Source organism: Euprymna scolopes, chromosome 25 (genome assembly GCF_053919585.1).
Source record: "Euprymna scolopes isolate OS-2025 chromosome 25, ASM5391958v1, whole genome shotgun sequence".
Classification (NCBI taxonomy): Eukaryota; Metazoa; Mollusca; class Cephalopoda; order Sepiida; family Sepiolidae; genus Euprymna; species Euprymna scolopes.
The window spans coordinates 62064437-62084997 of record NC_136506.1 but is presented as its reverse complement, the minus strand read 5'-3'; the positions used below and the strand labels follow the sequence as shown (position 1 = coordinate 62084997).

The following is a 20561-nucleotide window of genomic DNA, read 5'->3' as shown; positions in this document are numbered from 1 at the left end:
GGTATCCAGAAGTATTTAGATGTAAAGGTATCCAGAAGTATTTAGATGTAAAGGTATCCAGAAGTATTTAGATGTAAAGGTATCAAGAAGTATTTAGATGTAAAGGTATCAAGAAGTATTTAGATGTAAAGGTATCCAGAAGTATTTAGATGTAAAGGTATCAAGAAGTATTTAGATGTAAAGGTATCAAGAAGTATTTAGATGTAAAGGTATCCAGAAGTATTTAGATGTAAAAGTATCCAGAAGTATTTAGATGTAAAAGTATCCAGAAGTATTTAGATGTAAAGGTATCAAGAAGTATTTAGATGTAAAGGTATCCAGAAGTATTTAGATGTAAAGGTATCCAGAAGTATTTAGATGTAAAGGTATCAAGAAGTATTTAGATGTAAAGGTATCAAGAAGTATTTAGATGTAAAGGTATCCAGAAGTATTTAGATGTAAAGGTATCCAGAAGTATTTAGATGTAAAGGTATCCAGAAGTATTTAGATGTAAAGGTATCCAGAAGTATTTAGATGTAAAGGTATCCAGAAGTATTTAGATGTAAAGGTATCAAGAAGTATTTAGATGTAAAGGTATCAAGAAGTATTTAGATGTAAAGGTATCAAGAAGTATTTAGATGTAAAGGTATCCAGAAGTATTTAGATGTAAAGGTATCCAGAAGTATTTAGATGTAAAGGTATCCAGAAGTATTTAGATGTAAAGGTATCAAGAAGTATTTAGATGTAAAGGTATCAAGAAGTATTTAGATGTAAAGGTATCAAGAAGTATTTAGATGTAAAGGTATCCAGAAGTATTTAGATGTAAAAGTATCCAGAAGTATTTAGATGTAAAAGTATCCAGAAGTATTTAGATGTAAAGGTATCAAGAAGTATTTAGATGTAAAGGTATCCAGAAGTATTTAGATGTAAAGGTATCCAGAAGTATTTAGATGTAAAGGTATCAAGAAGTATTTAGATGTAAAGGTATCAAGAAGTATTTAGATGTAAAGGTATCCAGAAGTATTTAGATGTAAAGGTATCCAGAAGTATTTAGATGTAAAGGTATCCAGAAGTATTTAGATGTAAAGGTATCCAGAAGTTGATATTATTGGAGCACAGGGAGGAGCTGGTACCGCTCTGATAACAGAAGTTGGAAACAGATGGAGGACTTTAGGGAAATTCTGCTATTATTAACCAACAAAGCATTACTACTGTTGATAAAAAGAAGAGTCTATCAAACATGTATGCACAGTGTGTTGATATATGAAAGTGAAACCTAGGCAGTGAGAATTGATGGCATGTGTTGCATGGGAAGGAGAAATGATATAAGAATACTACAATGGATGTGTAATATGAATCTTAAAGACAGGCTTAGATCTGATGACCTCAGAGGGAGATTAAATCTGGATAGTATAAAGTGAGTGCAGAAGAGAAGATTTTGTTGGTCGTATTGAAAGAATGAAATTTTTTGGATTAGTAGATGTAAAACAGATGGAGCAGTAGAGGAATGGCCAATAAAAACATGGGTGAAAATGATAAAGATGGGTGTGAGAGACCTGGCCAGAGATAGGTTAGTTTAGAAGTCAACTTCTAAAAGGCAACTTCATCCGGGTTTCTTACTTGCATGTTCTTTTATCTTTATCTTATTACAAAAAGGAAAAGACAATCTATTATTTTGGACTATCCTCATTAATGAAATTATGTTTAAATATGCACAATATATGACTAAGTTAATCTAATTATTGTTTTTTTTTGTATGAAAGAGCAGATGAGAGTTCTTAGGTTAGTAGATGTAGAACAGTTGAGATAGCAGAGGAGGAAGTCGTGCAGATGGTTAGCTTTGATAGGTTCTTCCCAGTTGAGTTTTCATTAATTTTTTACAATGAGTAATTTAGCTTAGTTGTTGCATTTACTTTCCTTTTCCAGATCAGAGGTTGGCAACATTTTTACTTTTGCAGGCCATATCATGTATTAATGAGTTTGGAGTGAGCCACACACACACAATAAAATAAGCGAAATAAGGGAGGAATATTAATTTAAAAAACAACTCAAGAATTTGTTGCATGATCTTTTTATAAATTTTGTAACAGATGTAGATCTTCTATAAAACATCCGAATCCCATTACTGTTTACACATCACATGTTCGTTCATGCCTCCGTTCAGTCTCCAGAGACAATGGACACTCCTGTAAGAGTAACTGCATGTATAACTGTGAGGCAAGGGTTGCGCAATCTCCAACCACACTTCTCCTGAATTGGCACTGCTTGGTTTCAGTGGTAGGGAGAGGCCCAAGACTGACTGGAAACAAGGCTCAGGTAAGTGGAAAGAACATGCAGCACCTAGAATTCCCAAATGGTCACCCATTTTAGTACTGCCTAGGCTCAACATTGCTTAACTTCGATGATTTGATGGGAACCGGTGTGTCAATGTGATTATGCGGTACACACCAGATGCATACGAATATATCACTAGCTTAATTTTATTCATTACGGTCATTCATGATAAATTGAGAATAAATGTAAAGAAATTTCAACATAGGTTGAAAAACACTTTCAGCTTTGAATAAAAATCTTATTATCAATTTATTATCAATTTATTATCAATTATTATCACTATATTATCAATTATCAATTATTATCACTATATTATCAATTATTATCAATATATTATCAATATATTATCAAATTATTATCAATTATTATCAAATTATTATTAATTATTATCAAATTATTATCAATATATTATCAATATATTATCAAATTATTATCAATTATTATCAAATTATTATCAAATTATTATCAAATTATTATCAAATTATTGTCAATTATTATCAATATATTATCAATTATTATCAATTATTATCAAATTATTATCAATTATTATCAAATTATTATCAAATTATTATCAAATTATTGTCAATTATCAATTATTATCAATATATTATCAATTATTATCAATATATTATCAATTATTATCAATTATCATCAAATTATTATCAATTATTATCAATTATTATCAATATATTATCAATTATTATCAAATTATTATCAATTTATTATCAAATTATTATCCAATTATTATCAAATTATTATAAATTATTATAAATTATTATAAATTATTATCAATATATTATCAATTATTATCAAATTATTATCAATTATTATCAACATATTATCAATTATTATCAAATTATTATCAATATATCAATTATTATCAATTATTATCAAATTATTATAAATTATTATCAATTATTATCAATTATCATCAATATATTATCAATATATTATCAATTATTATCAAATTATTATCAATATATTATCAATTATTATCAAATTATTATCAATATATTATCAATTATTATCAAATTATTATCAATTATTATCAATATATTATCAATTATTATCAAATTATTATAAATTATTATCAATTATTATCAATTATTATCAATATATTATCAATTATTATCAAATTATTATCAATATATTATCAATTATTATCAAATTATTATAAATTATTATCAAATTATTATCAATTATTATCAATATATTATCAATTATTATCAAATTATTATCAATATATTATCAATTATTATCAATATATTATCAATTATTATCAAATTATTATCAATTATTATCAATATATTATTAAATATTATCAATATATTTGTAAGCGGTTTAGTTGTTTGTTTTGCAGCATATCAACCTTTTTTTGGTTATTTAATGCAGAGTCCAGTTTTTATGCCTCAAGTTCTTTATATGTCCAATTATTTATTTATGCTGTTTAGTTTGGGGTTTTTTTATGGCATATCAACCCGTTTTAAGTTATTTAATATCAAATCCAGTCATTTTGAAAAAAGTTTTCGAATTCTTTATACCTTCAGATTCATGAAGTTTAGTTGTTTTGTAGAGTAAAATTGTTTTTTTTTTTTTGTTTTTTTAAACTTTGCATAACATGATTAAGGGGAAAGAAAAAGCAATAATATTATTGATACATTTTAGGTCAAAAAGCCAGTATCTCCAGGCAGCCTGATCTGGTAATATCAGAGAACTATAAGAGAAAGAATCAAACAGAAATATGATATAAACAAGTCAGTGACTATCTTTATTTGAAAGTTAAATAAATCACTTGAAAAACAATAATAAAATAAAAATTACAGGGTGAAACGATAAAATTGTCACTCTAAAAAAGATAACATGATTCCATTTCCGTTTGATGAAAATCAGTTTTCTTTTTTTTTTTTTTTTTGTTGACCATCTACTAGTTGGCCAATTGTATACAAATCCCAAGAGTGATAGGAGCTTTCTGAAAGTGACACAATGTTCAAAAAACAAGATCGGAGATGCGCCGCTGTACAACTCATGCTCTCTACCAATCCAATTGATCTCCCACAAAACTAAAGCCAACCATCCGGCGAGTATTTGCTGAGCTCCTGCCAGCATCTGTGGAAAAGGCATGCTCCCAGTTTCAGACCCGTATCGAGGCAGTATTGAGAGTGAAGGCGGCTACATTAAATAAATGTCGGCTCTACTACATAATCAAATTACCTGAATTTATTTTTTCAATAAAAGTTTTAAAATAAAGCTGTAGTGTTGTTTTCTTTAAGGTGACAACTTTATTGCTCCACCATGTATTTAGTTTACAGTTAGTGCAAACCATTTTTTAATCACAAAAATTAATTTTAATCCATGCTATTTTGTTTTCCCGTCTGTCACTGAAAAGAAAACCATATACTAAGATCAACCAAAATTTTTCTCAAATCACATTTTATCCAATGACTATATTAATTTTGTATTCGAGTTTTGTCTAACAAAAATTAAGATTAAAAATCATGAATGGAATAGACAAAATTTAGTTATAAGGATCGTTAAATATTTGTTGACAATTTGAACACAAACCTGTTGTAACCTACAGGGAAGTAGTTCCATGGTAACATGTTCCATAGATGAAAAGTACTTAGAGAAAAACTCTGTTCATTATGAAAATTTGTGTCTGTTGTCAGGCACATAGAGAATGAAAGAAAAATTCTTTGCAGTTGTGGTAATAATAAAAGTTCTTGCTGTGAATGTCTTACAAGAAGGGACCAGAGATTTGAGTTTAGTTAAGCACCTCCCATGGAAATAACGATACAGAGTACAAGAAGGTATAGTAATGTTTCTTCTGTGAAAAAGGAGATTTAGGAAAGAGAAGAGAAAATATATTCACTTATTAGATTGCAAAGTCGATTTTGTACTTTTTCAAGACAAGAAAAAATGCTCAGAGTGGCAACTCCTCAGATCAAATAGCTGTACTCCATCATAGGAAATATCTGATTCTTGTGTATAAGTAGAGCCATTGCATCAGGGTCATATACTTTATGGAATGATAGAATGATCCAACCGTTTTTCAAGCAACGTTAGCAATGGATTGGATATAAATCTTCCATTTTAGGTCTGGAGCAAAAGTTAGTCCTATAAGCTTATCAAAACAAGGAGAACGACATTCAGTTATAGTCAGCTAATGTACTTCCTAATTTCTGGTGTAGCGCTACCGGAAGCAGTGACAAGGCAAGTCAGTTCCTTCGCTTTTTTTCTCTCACGCTTGTGCATGTACTCTTTTTTTTATGAGATAAACATATATTTATTATATAAATTCAAATTAAAAACTTTTATTTTTAAGATTAAAAAAACTTATTTTTATAATTTCATAAACATATATTACTTATAAAATTTCAAATAAAATAAAAACTTTTATTTTTGTTAATTTTGTTATTAAAAGTGCAAATAAAGACTAATTGTGTTATTTTTATCTGTGTAGTTTTTGTAATTTGTATTGTATATTTTTCAATAATGTCTTTTTCTTATATTTTATTTCAATAAATCGCTTCACAATAGAAATACTGAAGAACAATAAAAGTGAAGGAACTGATTTGTCTTGTCACCGCTTCCAGTAGCATTATGCCAGAAATTAGGAAATATATTAGCTGACTATAACCAGACATTCATTTCAATTGAGGTAAAACAAGGATCAGAGCATTGGTAGTGAAAAGAGAGAAGCTTGGTTTTAACGGTATTAAAAGTAACAAATCACTTTTTCTGCATTGAATCAGGTGCTCGAGATCAGAAGAGAAAATCAGCAAGATCTTGATGATCAATGCTCTTTGAAGTGCTGCCATAAGCAGTTGTGTCATCCGTCATTTGTCATAAATGATCTCAAAATAACAATAATATCATTATTTAAGGAAACCATATTTTCAGAGATTTTTAATAAACTTTTGAAAATGTTATATGACGCTAGCAAAAAAATGCACCTCACTCTTTGGTCACATATTTTTTCATTGTAAGTATTGAAGTTGTAGCAGCAGCAGCAGCAGCCGCCAATTGAGACATTTTCTTGTTGACATTTGCCAAGAAGGAGATAACACTTGGAACGATAACCGATGCACTCCTACCCCATCCTCCAAAGTGAGGATGTAATGCCAAGGAGGGTGGTACCACGATCACAGATGCTACACTACTTCCAAAAGGGAGAGGTGTGATTGGAAAGATGGTATCATGACCACAGAATAAATTCTACACTATTTGCTCCCTCCAAAGGAGAAGGTAATCCCTAGGAGGATGGTATTATGACAAATGAACAGATACTTCACTTATAGTGTAGTTATAGTTTCAGACAGACAGCTACTAAATCTCCATTAGTAATGGAAATACAATCATACATTAATAGAAGTGATAATATAGTTTGGGCTGTAGACAGACATGTTCGAAATCTCCATTAGTAATAGATTTTTAAAATAAGCTAGTTCTGAATTGCTACGATAAAAGGAGTTTTATCTTAGTTGGCTTTAAATCAATTGCTTTGAAATATATGGAATGGAATTGAATGTTGATTCAATATTTGATGCAATATCTCTGCACCCCCCAAGGATTCTGGATTTTTCTACCAACGGATCTTTATATCGCCGAAGAGGATGACCATTTTGTATACTCTTCGAAATAACGGTATGGAACATCCAAACATTCTTGATATATCAGATTACTGATTTTTCCCCTGGATCACTACTCCTCTGACCTGGCAGTAATATCCCAGAAAATATTGAACTCATTCTGATAATGGACTGCCCAGGTTGTATGAAATCATTTTTTCTATGACTCTTATTCACCATTCAAATAGCATTTTCAATATATGTGCTGAAAAGCAAAATACTTGTTTATTCATAGCTGAAAATTTTGCTAATTGCATTTCATTTCCTCTGATGATATGAGCCATTATTGAAAATCCATGGATTAAGGAAATAAACATACTTTTTCTCTATATATTCCTTGTTTCAAACAATAAATTCTTAACTTAAATATATGTATATTTTGTTTTACAGAATTTAGCTTTCATCATTAAACTTATATATTGCTCTATTTTTTGAATATTGAGCTTTACCTTTTTGGCTAGGATCATTCTGAAAGTGTTACCTCAATGTAATATCTGACAGGATAATTCACTTGATCTCTAATCTGTGACTTATATACATGTCTCATCACACACAAGTTAGCATAGAGAACTGCTGAACGAAACCATTTTAAGTATTTAGGGGAATTGAGAAAGCAAAATTGTGAAAGAATTATTTGATTTATTCCTTTTTTTCCTTCGTTCCAGCTTATTTGACCCCTTGATATACTGGTCTTTACCTGATTATAATACATCTGCTGATTCTAGTAGCTTCTTTCCAAGAACCGTGGGGTTATGGAACTCTCTTATGCTGACTGTGTTCCTCCTACTTATATTTTTGACCCTTTTAAGACTAAGGTCAATAGGCATCTTCTGTCTTGGTGTCAACTATCTTTTGTTCTTTTTAGTTCCAAATATCAAGTAGCTTCATGCCTTGTTTGGAGAGACTTCCATATTTAAAAAAAAATTCTCTTTCCATTTTTTCATTTGTGCTTTTTATACCGATTTATACTTTTTCCCCCTTTTTTCTTCTATTTATAACTTTTCGTTTTTCTTTCTTTCTTTTTCATTTTTAATTTAATGGATTCAGACATTATTTTATATCAATATGAATATTTGTGTGAACATTGGTGAAGGATGATTTTTTTTTGTTACTTTTTTGACAGGGAGGATGTACATTCGCATTTAATATGTTATGCTATTTTAAAATGGCAAACTGAATACTTTAACATATTTCTTCCTGTGTTTGCATGAGATTACACAAGAAAATGCTAAATTAAAAAAATTCAATAACAAAAAAATGTGTACATTTATTTTTCATTTATTTATTTATTTATTTATTAAAGTATTTTTCATTTATTTGCTTTTATTTATTTTAATATTTCTTCTTTTTTTTTAATCCTTGTTCAATTAATTTCCTAAAAAACGTTTTGTCTTCACATTTTATTATTACGCACTCCCACTAAAAAAACAAATTAAAAAAAAAACGATAGGATGAGAGGGAGCGGCTAAGGGGTAGAGGCTAAAAGTCTTAGTCATCATGTGCAGCAACCATACTTTGCATATTGCTTTAATAGAGACCCAAACGGCTTCATTTTGAAGAGACCAACAGAGTGTGTACACCTTTTCTTTCTCATCCAATGTATAAAATGATTTACTTCAGAGGGCACGGTTTCAGGGATGATCAGCCAACTGAGAGATTGCCTCCAATATGAGAAGGAATTTGGCGGCGCTGTATTGGAAAAGGGATTCGAGTTAGGGTTAGGGCAAGGGAGAGATCCCTCTGACAAATGTGTCATCGGTGCTTCTGGTAAAGTTCTAGTAAACCTAATTGCCATCCAGGCATAAAACGTGTGTATGTGTTGTGAGAATGAAGGCTGAAAGTGAGCATTTAAAAAGGCGTTGGCAGATTGCGGGTGAGACTAAATTAGGTAAAAAAAAAAAAAAAAACAGGATTGGAATTTAGAAAAAAAAATGACAAGACAATATTTCATAAAATGTATGATATGGGATAACTTTTATATCTATATAAATAAAAAAAAATCCTCAAAACCGTCTGTGTTCTGTGAGTCCTTGTTTTGCTAATCACAAATATCAAACAAGACTTCATTTCATAAAGTGCTTTGTTTTTTTGGGTTTTTTGTTGTTGTTGTTGTTGTTGTTTTTTTACAAAGGAGTCACTGCTTATCAAGGCCCAGAGGCCACTCGAGGATAAAGGTTAAAGAGTGTACAGTGGTCAAAAGGACAATATCATAGTAATCGTTAGAAGTGTAAATTTGGTAAATTGGATTACTTAAGGGGAACAGTTCATCAAGAACTTGTTTACATTGGACTTGAAGACGGGCATATTGTAGTCAACTGGAATGCAGGTAAATGGAAGAGAGTTCCACAGGTGTGCAGTTCTTAGAAAGAAGCTTTGTTCGTGTAATCTATGCTTAGGTTTAGGCACATATAAAGAGTGAGGGAAATTATTGATAGTGTTTACAACCAAACAAGTGTTTATCATGAATGTTTGGCAAGGAGGGGGGCGTAGATTGGAGCTCAGACGAGCACTTGCCATGAAAATAATGATAAAACAGAAACAGGTTCGCAACGTCTCTTCTGTGAGAAAGAGGTTGCAGGGAAGAGAAAAGGGCATCCTCCACTAGGTTATGAAGTCGATTCTGAACTCTGTCAAAGCAGGATAAGGTCTCCCTAGCAGCTTCTGCCCAGATGTGACAGCAATACTCCATTCTTGGAAAGTGGCTCTTATATAGGTAGAGAATTGAATCAGCAGGTAGATATTTACTGGATCGATAGAAGGATCCCATCATTTTTCCAACGACCTTGGCAACAGATTTGATGTACATATTCCATTTTAGATCAGGAGTAAAGGTCAAGCCCAAAAGCTTGTCAAAACATGGAGCCTCCCCAAAACGAGAGCCATTCATTTCAATTGATGCCAGATGGGGATCAAAACGTTGATGATGCAAAGATAGAAGCTTGGTTTTAGATGCATTAAAAGTAACCAGCCTATCTAACAAATAAAATTATCATGTGAGATTTTAAAAGTTGCTAAATAGCACTTCATTTGATAGATCAAACTTTGATTCTGACTAGCCTATTTTCATTTGTTTATTGGTACTATAATAATGTACTTTGCTACAGTTTATTTTTAAATTATTATTACCAGTTTTCTTGGTGAGACTACTCTTATCCAGACAACTCGTAATATGGAAACATTTTTTTTAATTATGAGCAAAAACTTAAAATCACCTAAAAGAATAAATTTCACTTGAAAAAGTATGAAAAAAATAATTTCTCTTGCAACTCAAATTTTATTTCTTTTTCTGTACGAGTTAAAAAATATGTAAACAAATAAAAATTAACTAAAATGACTTTATTGCATCCTGGGTAGGTACAGGTGTCAAGAAAGTGTTTAGACAAATATAACAGGTTTTGAATGGATTTTGTTAAAAATCTGCAAACTTATAGGAGTTTTATAAAACTTAAATGGCAATTGTCTCATGTCAAAGAGTTTAAGAAAAATGAAATTATGAATTAGAAAAAGAAAAAAAAAAATAGAAAGTCGTAGTCTTCCAGAAAGGGTTTTACAAGAAATCTAAAATCCTCCACAAAAATTATCTACTCTTCTCCCCTAAAATAAAATATTTATGCTCCAAAAGTATTTATCAGTGAAAAAACAAAGAAAGATGAATATATGTTAGTTTTTGGAATAATCATCTCATGATGGACCTTAGATATGTTGGACCTTTTCATTTTTTTTACTAAGAGGTCACCATTTATCAAATCCAAATATCATCTGAGATTAAAAATTAAGGAAATTGAATGATTAAGAGTATTATGAGAGGATTGAAAATGATGTATGGAATAGACAGATTTTAATTTCTTGTGAGGACGGATTATGGCAGTTATTTGTTGACATTGGATTTAAAGACAATCAAGTTGTAATCTACAGAAAAGCAGTCCCATAGTAATGTGTTCCACAGATTCTTGGAAAGAAACTTTGTTCATGGATATTCCATTTGGTGTTAGCTAAATAAAAGAGAAATGAAAGCTCTTTCAGACTTGTTCTTGCTATGAATGTGAAGATTGGAATTCAGTCGAGTATATCCCATGACAAAGACTCGCAATGTCTCTTCCGTAAGAAAGGTGCTGTAGAAAATAGAAAAGACTGCAAGAGATCCACAAAATACTTCAAAGTAAGAAAAAACTGTTGCAAAATAAATGTCAAAGTAAAGATTCCACAACTAAAGTTGTGGAATTAGAAAAGTTTAATTTGGTTTCGTTAATCTCTCATTAGGATTACTTACAATAATTAATATTTACTCCAACTGATAAACTTCAACTATGTAGACCATAATTGAAAGAGAAAATCTCAGTTAATCAAAGTTCTAAGTATTTCAATGCGAGTTCATGCTGGCTCAAATGTAAAACGTGAAAGATGAAGGCATAAAATAATTAAAATCAATCAGAAACAATGCCACAGTGGAAAACAAAAAACAAATAAAACAAAGACAGTTAAAGTTAGATAGTTAATGTTAATATTTGTTCCCATTAAAGGGTTTTCAAATATAAATTTGGATATTTTGTGGTTAGAGCAGTTTTTATTTGTTAGTTCTTTTAGCCGGTTGAGTAATTATGGTTCATTATTAAGCAACAAAGAATTACCACTATCGGATACGGCAATTAAATCTATCAGGCAGGTGTAATCAGTGTGATGATATATAGAAGTAAACTCTGGCCAGTGAGAGCTGAGGAAATACATTGCATGTAGAGAAATCATATGGGAATGATACAATAGGTGTGTAATGAGTTTAAATAAACTTAGATTTGATTACTCCATAGAAAAATTAAATCTGGACAATACAGGGAGATATGTGCAGAACAGGAGACATTGTTGGTTTGGTCATGATGTGAGTTTGAAGGTTAATAAATGTAGGACAATTGTGACAACAGGGTTAATTGGAAGAGTAAAAACAAGAAAAATATGGGAGAAAGTGATAAGGTTGAATTTGAGAGAAAGAAGGATAAATAAAACTCAACCATAGATCAGTCAGTTTGGAAGTCAATTTCTAAAAGCCATCCAACATATGCCAACAGACGTTAAAATAAATATAATGATAATGGTTCTGTTCAAATTTCCCCAAATTCAACTTCCAAGGCAATTAATTTGTGTTGATTGTTTGACTTCAATCACACAGCCATTATGACAAGTTATAGTTATAATAGCATTTTAAATCTGTAGATGATAATGCGATATTCAAATTAGAGTAAATAAAATTAGAATGTGAATATCTTTCCATTTTACCATTTTGCTTTTACAAACATATTTAAAATAAAAAGTATTCAGCATTCATTTTTTTATTTCCTTTGAATATAGGTCATTGTGAAAAGAAAAACAAAAAGCGTTCACAAAAATAGTGTTTACCATTTCATAATTCCAGGTAACATATTGCTGATCTGCAACACCTGGTAATATCTCTCAACCAGGTGAACAAACAGCGTGTTAGGACAATTATATACTTTATATTGGCAAGAAAATTTGATTGGAAATTTTATGCTGATACGTTTGCATACATTAATATACCAGCAGGAACACCTGGTGCTGCCCAAGAAAAATTGATTTCACACCTGACAGTAAATTATGAAGTTTACTTTTGCATATTTTGTGTTTATTTACATTCACACCATCATTAAAAAAAAAAACTTGTTTAATCGGATAATTTTGGCAGTGGCATGGACCACATTTTAGTTGGCGACTATGCCTCTGCCAAGCTAAGGCTTACCTTCTTGAGCTTTAGGGAGGGGTTAGCGTATTGCTTATCACCTAAGGCGCTTCTACTGAAAATGCAAACGGAGCTTCTCAGACATTTTTTGTAAAATAAAACATGTCTCTTGTGTGATGGCTTTTCAATTCCCACCTTCCGACCTTGTGTTACATCTTCCTGTAGTTAAGGGAAATAAATACTAACTCCAAGTGATAAACTCTAAGAATCTTGGTGTGGATCGCCTTTTTTTTTTCTTTTTTTTTTTTGTCTAAATTGTGGAGATGAGCAGTATCATTATTTGCATAATTTTATTTAGGACAATGGTTTCAGATTTAAGAAACCTTAATGTCAATATACACAAATAAACAATCATCAACATCATATATTTAAAGAGGAGGAAAACATTACTAGACATGAATGAACCATAAATTTGATGACGGCCAAAGAGCACTTCGGCTGAAACATAGCATAAATAGTAAAGTTGATAAGAACAATAATAAAAATAGCAAAACAAAATGTTAATTACTTTATTAATTATGATACTATGATAATACATTATTATACTAAATGTGAGTTAATCAACATTTGTTTTCTCTAATAATTTTTTCCTATATATTTTAATAATAATTTATAATAATAACAACAATAATATTTTAATAATAATAATTTATAATAATAACAAAATAACAACAATAATAATTTATAATAATAACAACAATAATATTTTAATAATAACACAAAATAAAAATGATAACGTATACTTTAGTTTACGGAGTTATCTGGAAAAAAATGTTTAAATCCACACACACACACACACACACACACACACACACACACACACACACACACACACACACATATATATATATTAGTTTTGAAAATATATATGATTAAGTGATGTTTCATCCTGGTGATGATTCACAGTAGATAGGGATTCAATTCACATATAAGTTTAATGTGATCACTCCAAGGTAGTGTTTGAATAAAATGTAATTATTCTAGTTAAATCTGAAAAGTATATTATCAGATGTTTTTGTGTTGTTGCATAAGTAAATGTTATTGATAGAAATATAAGAAAGATTTGGGGGTACTTTGCCACATGAACTTTGTGGTTGGTTTAATAGATTGTTTTATTTTCCCAGTCCTAATAAAAGCACACAAATTATCTATCTCGGATAAAAATGTCTTCGTATATACTCTTAAGAGGTTATTTACATATAGAGTTTGTCTATATACCATGTCAAAAGAGGTGGAGAGTACTGGAAATCTGGGGAGACTTGTTGTCACTCAGACTCCAGGGAACAACACAGACTATTTTCAAAGTGAATTCTTTGATACTGGCCTGTGTGAAAGCTCCTAGTGAGTAAATAATAATAAAACAAAAACATACCATGTGAATCCAAAGCAACTGAAACTGCAAGAAATTCATAAACTGCTTTCCCACCCCACAAAAAAAAAGATATGATGTCACCAGCCTTGCCTAATTCCACATAAAATGATGATACAGAGTCTAGAAAGACCGAGGAGATAAAGCACAAACCAAACCTCCATTAGAAGAGTGCTAATACTGGGCTTTAGAAGACTTATTGCCATCCAACCCCAAGAGAAGACTAATGGTCAGTTGTAAGCAACTGTTGCAATAATGCAATATGATTTGCAATGGTTATCTGGGAAAACTTGTTGTCACTCAGATTCCAGAGAACACCACCGGTTATTGTCAGCGAACAATCAAAGAGACTTATTTATTTGAATGTTCTAAAACCATATTTTCTATCTTAGCACTCTTCTTGCTTTGTTTTCACTTGATAATAACTAATAACGTTTCCAGATAATATTACCTTTTGTCATTTCAATTTTGTATATTACGTTAACATACTTAACACTACTCTCGTTTTGTAGTGTTCTTGCCTCGTGATATTCTTTTCTAAAGTTTAATAATATCACTATGTCTTATTTCCATTTCATATAACCATTCCCACTTGCATAACACAATCATTATCATCTTACCGGGTGATATTGGTAAATACCAGGCCTACTCATAACCCGTTGGGTCACAATCACTACTACTGTTTATGATTGATTATATTCGAAAATTCATAAACTAAGACATATCTGTATTATTTGGATTATATGGACTACTGTTCTTATCTTGGATGTTAGTCTCATAATGTTTCTGCTGATGTAACCTCCGACCTTCTTCAGGTGGATCTTGTTGAACTCAGGAATCTTTCTTTCAAACCCAGGAATCTGTATAGAATTTCAAATGGAACTCTTGGAAGTAGCTTACTTTTCTTCTATCAACTAGTAATTCGTAATTGTATTCTTAGTATCTTATTCTGATGAGTGAACCTCAAACCTCCAAAGACTGACACTTCAAACTGATTATACTTAGCACTTTATCCATTACGCCATGAGTCCTTATGGACAGTCATCAAAATAATCCAAATAATGCAATCCTCATCTCAAAAATTCCGAAACACATAACATATCTGTTGAGACATTCTTGTTGCATGACTATAAATAAGTCTCTTTATTTTTACCTTATCTTTATGGATAAATAAAGAGACTTATTTTTTGCCATCTACTTTACATATGTTTTTGTGGTGTGCAAACACTATCTAAATTAGTTGCCAATGCTTAAAAAAAAAGAAAAAAAAAGAGAGTTACTCTTTCTCTAAATGCCCACAGAGACTTATTAAAGAATGGTTGAATCAGCATGAAGTGAAAACACAAAGAAATACATAGCTAACTCAGTGAGATATGCGAGACTTGTTCAGTTAATCACAAATGATGGCTTATTAGAACAATTAATATATATTTTTTCTTTTTCAAGCATAACTTAATCTGACATTTCTGAATTTTTAGATGAGGATTGGTTATTCATATAATTTGGATTCACCGGATTACTGTTTTCATCTTGAGTGTGATTTTTACGATGTTTTGATCAATGTAACCTCCGACCTTCTTCAGCTGTATCTTGTCTGCAAGGACCCATGGCGTAGTGGTTAGAGTACTTCGAAAAATTAATTGTGAAAGTGATATTCTCTTGAAGGTTGAATGTTCAATTCTCAGTGTAGGCGACCAAAAATACATTTGTGGATTACTTAGGACCTCTATCCAATCATGGCTGACAGAACAAGCGCATGCTACCCCTGTGAAATAAATAAAGGCTTCATTTCGAAATTCTGTTTAAATTCTTAAGTTTGACAAGATATACCTGAAGAAGGTTGGAGGTTACATCGACCAAAACGTTGTGAAAATCACACTCAAGATGAGAACAGAGTAGTCCGATGAATCCAAATAGTACGAATAACTGAATCCGTAAAGTATATTTTAACATGTATTTTGTGTGATAAAAATATGTAAGTAAAAAGGTTCCAACATTCATTGACTCAACTGTAATATAGATTGTTATTTTTATTTATTTCTATGTTATTTATCTGCCGAGTAATCTTGCCCGGTGATACTGTCTTCATAATATTGCTATTGTCATATACTGACAATATGTTAAAGCATTTCAACCACATCAATAACTAGCGTATCAATATATTTACTGTTGCAAATCACATGAGAATAGCAACAATACAAGAAAAGCAAAAATAAAGATTTCTATGATTAATCAAATTATTTTCAAGTTATACTAAAAAGAATAGGAAATTAATTCTGAAAATCCACATCAATATTTTTCCTATTTTTAATAAAATCATCTGTTTGATGATGATGGGGAGAATGGTTGGACCAATTTCAATAAGAAGATCACGCGATTCTGATTATTATTTTCTCTTTATATAATTGGATACTTAATTTTTTTTAAAGGTTTTGTCTTTTAGTTTGGAGAAATTAATTATCTAAATGGATGAATGTACATTTTTGTTTCATTTATTGCTTCTGTATCACCATCCAAATTAGTTGCTGTTATTTAAATCAATTATATGACATATTTAGAAATACATATACATATATATATACATACACACACACACACATATATATATATATATATAGGAAATTTATTACTGTGAGTCCATCTATGAATTCTGATGATGCTAGTTGGATTTTTCCTCTCTTTGAGGATTTTCCTCTAGTTGAAACAATTTGTAAACTCATTCTGGACTCACAGTAATAAATTTCCTATATACTGCTCTGACTACACATTGAGCACTTTAGTCCGGTTTTTTTTACCACTGGTAAATAAATATATATATATATATATATATATAGTACAAATGAACAATTCAAAGACAGTTTTTTAAATGGTTAATTTGCATAATTATTTTTTAAACAGTTTATAATAAATTAATGTTTGGTGTTGGTAATTTGGAATATTATTGCCCTATTTTTACTATACGTATGCAATTGTTTAGTCAATATTAACAGTAATTAAAGTTATTTAAAAAGTGGAGCCGGATGTTTTTATGCTAACTAAAAAAGCATAACTATAAAATTATATTGGGAGATCCCACATCAATTTGTATAATGTGATCACTTATTTTATCTGGTTACCCCTTTTTACCCTTGACAATGATATAATCCTATAGATTGGTTTTAATATAAAAAGGTAATGTTTTTGACTGATACTTTCGGAGATATTCTTAGCCTGATGATGTGATTTTCCCTAGCAGGGTGGTCACTGAAACATATTTGCATATGTGTAGCCACTAGTTTTCATATTCAACATATTCATATTGCTCTGTCTAAACATTGAGCACTCTTTGGTAGACACATTTTGTTTTTGTTTAAATAAATAAACAATACTACCAATAATATATATATATATATATATATATATATATATTATTGGTAGTATTGTTTATTTAGACAAACAAACGCTGGAAACCAGGTTTTAAAAAAAAAAAAACTCACTCAAAATAAATGTACAGACAACCTCTGTTTGCAAATCGTAGATATTATAATCTCGGGAGTATATAAAAAGTTGTAAAAAAATAGTAACCTTCTCAAGAACCCCTGCGAAAAAAGCTGTAAAAACAGATGGCAACTTATTTAAAATCAAATCAGACCCCCAAAAGCTGCAAAGTAACATTTAAATACAAATGTAAAATATTCTGTCTCTGGAATATATATATATATATATATATATATATATATATATATATATATATATATATATATATATATATATATATATATATATTCCAGAGACAGAATATTTCACATTTGTATTTAAATGTTACTTTGCAGCTTTTGGGGGTCTGATTTGATTTTAAATAAGTTGCCATCTGTTTTTACAGCTTTTTTCGCAGGGGTTCTTGAGAAGGTTACTATTTTTTTACAACTTTTTATATACTCCCGAGATTATAATATCTACGATTTGCAAACAGAGGTTGTCTGTACATTTATTTTGAGTGAGTTTTTTTTTTTTTTTAAACCTGGTTTCCAGCGTTTGTTTGTCTTTCTTGTATAAATAAAGTGAAATTGAATCGAAACAAAGTGATTCGGCGACCTTTGTGGCGTGCTCGTCTTGAAAAGACAATCAGCTTTGATCACTGTGGGGAATACCCTTCATATCAGACAATTGCTATTCATTAAGACACTGCTAGAGCTCTCCTCAAGAGGTGGAGCTGGTTTTCCTCAACATTGTGATAAAGCAAATATGGCAGAAAGCTGAACAATTTGTTCAATCTGGGGATGGGACCTCCTATCGGATGCAAAACATTCACCTGCTATCTTATATATTCCAACCAAGAAATCTTTTTATAATTCTGGCCGTCTCTTTAAGTGCAATTGTTTGAATCTCTCTTATGCTTGGTTCACATGGTATATTTGCCAGGTAGTTTTTCTGGCTTGTTTGTCGTTATGTGGGAAACAAGATTATGAATAAGAAAATAGAAGCAGTAAAGTGCATGTAACATCTTTTTTTTAAACTTTCTCTCAGTCACATTACTTTTCGAATACCTCCTCTCCCTATCTCTCTCTCTCTCTCTCCTTCGAATCCATGCATAAACTTTTGAAGCTGCTTCAATATAATAGAGAGCAAGAAATGCAAAGAAAAACTCATCATCAACTGAATTTCAAGGCTTTTTTTTTTTACCATTTTTTTTTAAATTTTTGTGCCCCCTCTCCCCCTTGTATTAATTTGGATCGTTTCTACCATAATCAGTTTGGGGTCATACTGAATCAAAGTATGTAATGATCATAAGTGTCTATTTGGTAGTTTTCAAGTTTTAGTCAGACACAGAAATTTCAGTGGTAACACACTGAATAACACAACAGAAGAATATGACAACCCAGCAACCCTAATTGCCTGAAAGAAGAGAGAGAAGCATACTAAAAGGGAGCTGAAGACAAGACTAGAAGGATGACAACAACATAAAAGAACAGGCAAGTTCATGGAAGAACTGAACCAGAACTACATCGACAAGGAGGCTTCACTACAATGGCTTAAAAGTGACAAATTTCCATTTGATGAAGAACGATTAATTATAGCTGCAAAAGAACAAGGCTTACTCACAAATGGATTTAAGAAAATGGCAACAAAAAACTGACGAATGCAGATTCTGTCACTCAGTTGTTGAAAGCCCAAGCCACCTAATGTCTGGATGCAAGATCCTTCTAACTGATAGTCATTACACTGCCCACCACAACAAAGTGTGTAGATACTTACATTGGAAGATCTGCAGAGATGCAACTTGACAGATCATTGAACATCTCGGAACATGAATCACTACCGATGACATCAAATGGAAAAGTAACAGTGTTCTATGACAAAGAGATACAGGCAGGCAGATACATAAAAGACAAGGCCATCAAGCAAGACATTGTAATATGGAACAAGCCTGAAAGAACTGCACTCATTATCGATGACAGTTCTTTTTCCTTTCAGTTCTATTAAGGCCAAAGTCATTTGACTTTGGCCTTAATAGAACTGAAAGGAAAAAGATAACAAAATATCAGAGCCTAAAAAATGATCTAAAAACAACATGGTCTCTGAAAGAAATAAACATTATACCGGTTGTGGAGCAACTGGCTTAATAAAAAAGAATTTTCAGAAATACTTGGAAGCAATCCCTGGAAGACCAAGCCATAATGAAACACAGATAGCAGCCATAAAGGGAACAGTTACTATTCTTAAAAGAGCCCTTGGATATAAATTTTAATCTTAACGGAATCAAGTGTTATCTCTTAAAACTAACTAAAGTAAAATTTAAAAAAAAGAAGACTTTCTTTGGATGGTTTACCAGCTTCTGAACTGGTTCAAAATACTGAGACACTCGTCAACGCTTCAATAATAAATGCAAAGAGATAAAACACCCAAATATTTTAAAATACTCAAAAATACTAATATGAGATTCAGCTACAATGAAGAAGTGATATCGAAAATGTATTTAAGTGAAAGACAAATCGCTTTGCAAAATAAAAAAAAAAATAAAAAATAATTGAACTTTTAGAGATGTGTTAGAATTAGTGTATCATCCTAGAATGAAAAATTATGTTGAATAAAATCGAACTTTGTCTAAAAGTTGTTTTATTAGTTACAGATCAAACTTATTGAATGTTTTGTTATAAAAGTTGAGGTAGACAATTCTACTGAAAACAATAAGGTTAGACTTTGAAGACAAAGAAACAAACGATAAGCCACATAGTAAGTAAAAGTAGCCATTTAACTTCAAAGGACTATAAAAACGGATATGGCTTTGAGAAAAGGGTAGTCCACTGGGAACTATGCAAGTGTCTGCATTTCAAACATTCAGACAAATAGTAAATTTCCAGGAAAGTAGAAGTACAAACAAACTCCTCCAAGTAAGGAGTTCGAATTGGAAATAATCCACAAGAAGGAAAAAAATCCTAACAGATTGTAGATTTTGCCATCCCAACAGTTCACAAGGTGAATATCAGAGTGTCAGAAAAAAAACAAGCAAATACATGAAACTTGC

At 30.8% G+C, this 20561-nt stretch overlaps 1 protein-coding gene and 1 pseudogene across 4 annotated transcripts in view; both read right to left on the bottom strand.

The window, feature by feature from the left end:
• LOC145247391 (uncharacterized) overlaps positions 1 to 20561 on the bottom strand; it is a 90337-nt gene that overhangs the window by 30323 nt on the left and 39453 nt on the right. The window lies entirely within an intron of this gene.
• Positions 2308 to 2425, bottom strand: LOC145247729 (5S ribosomal RNA; annotated as a pseudogene).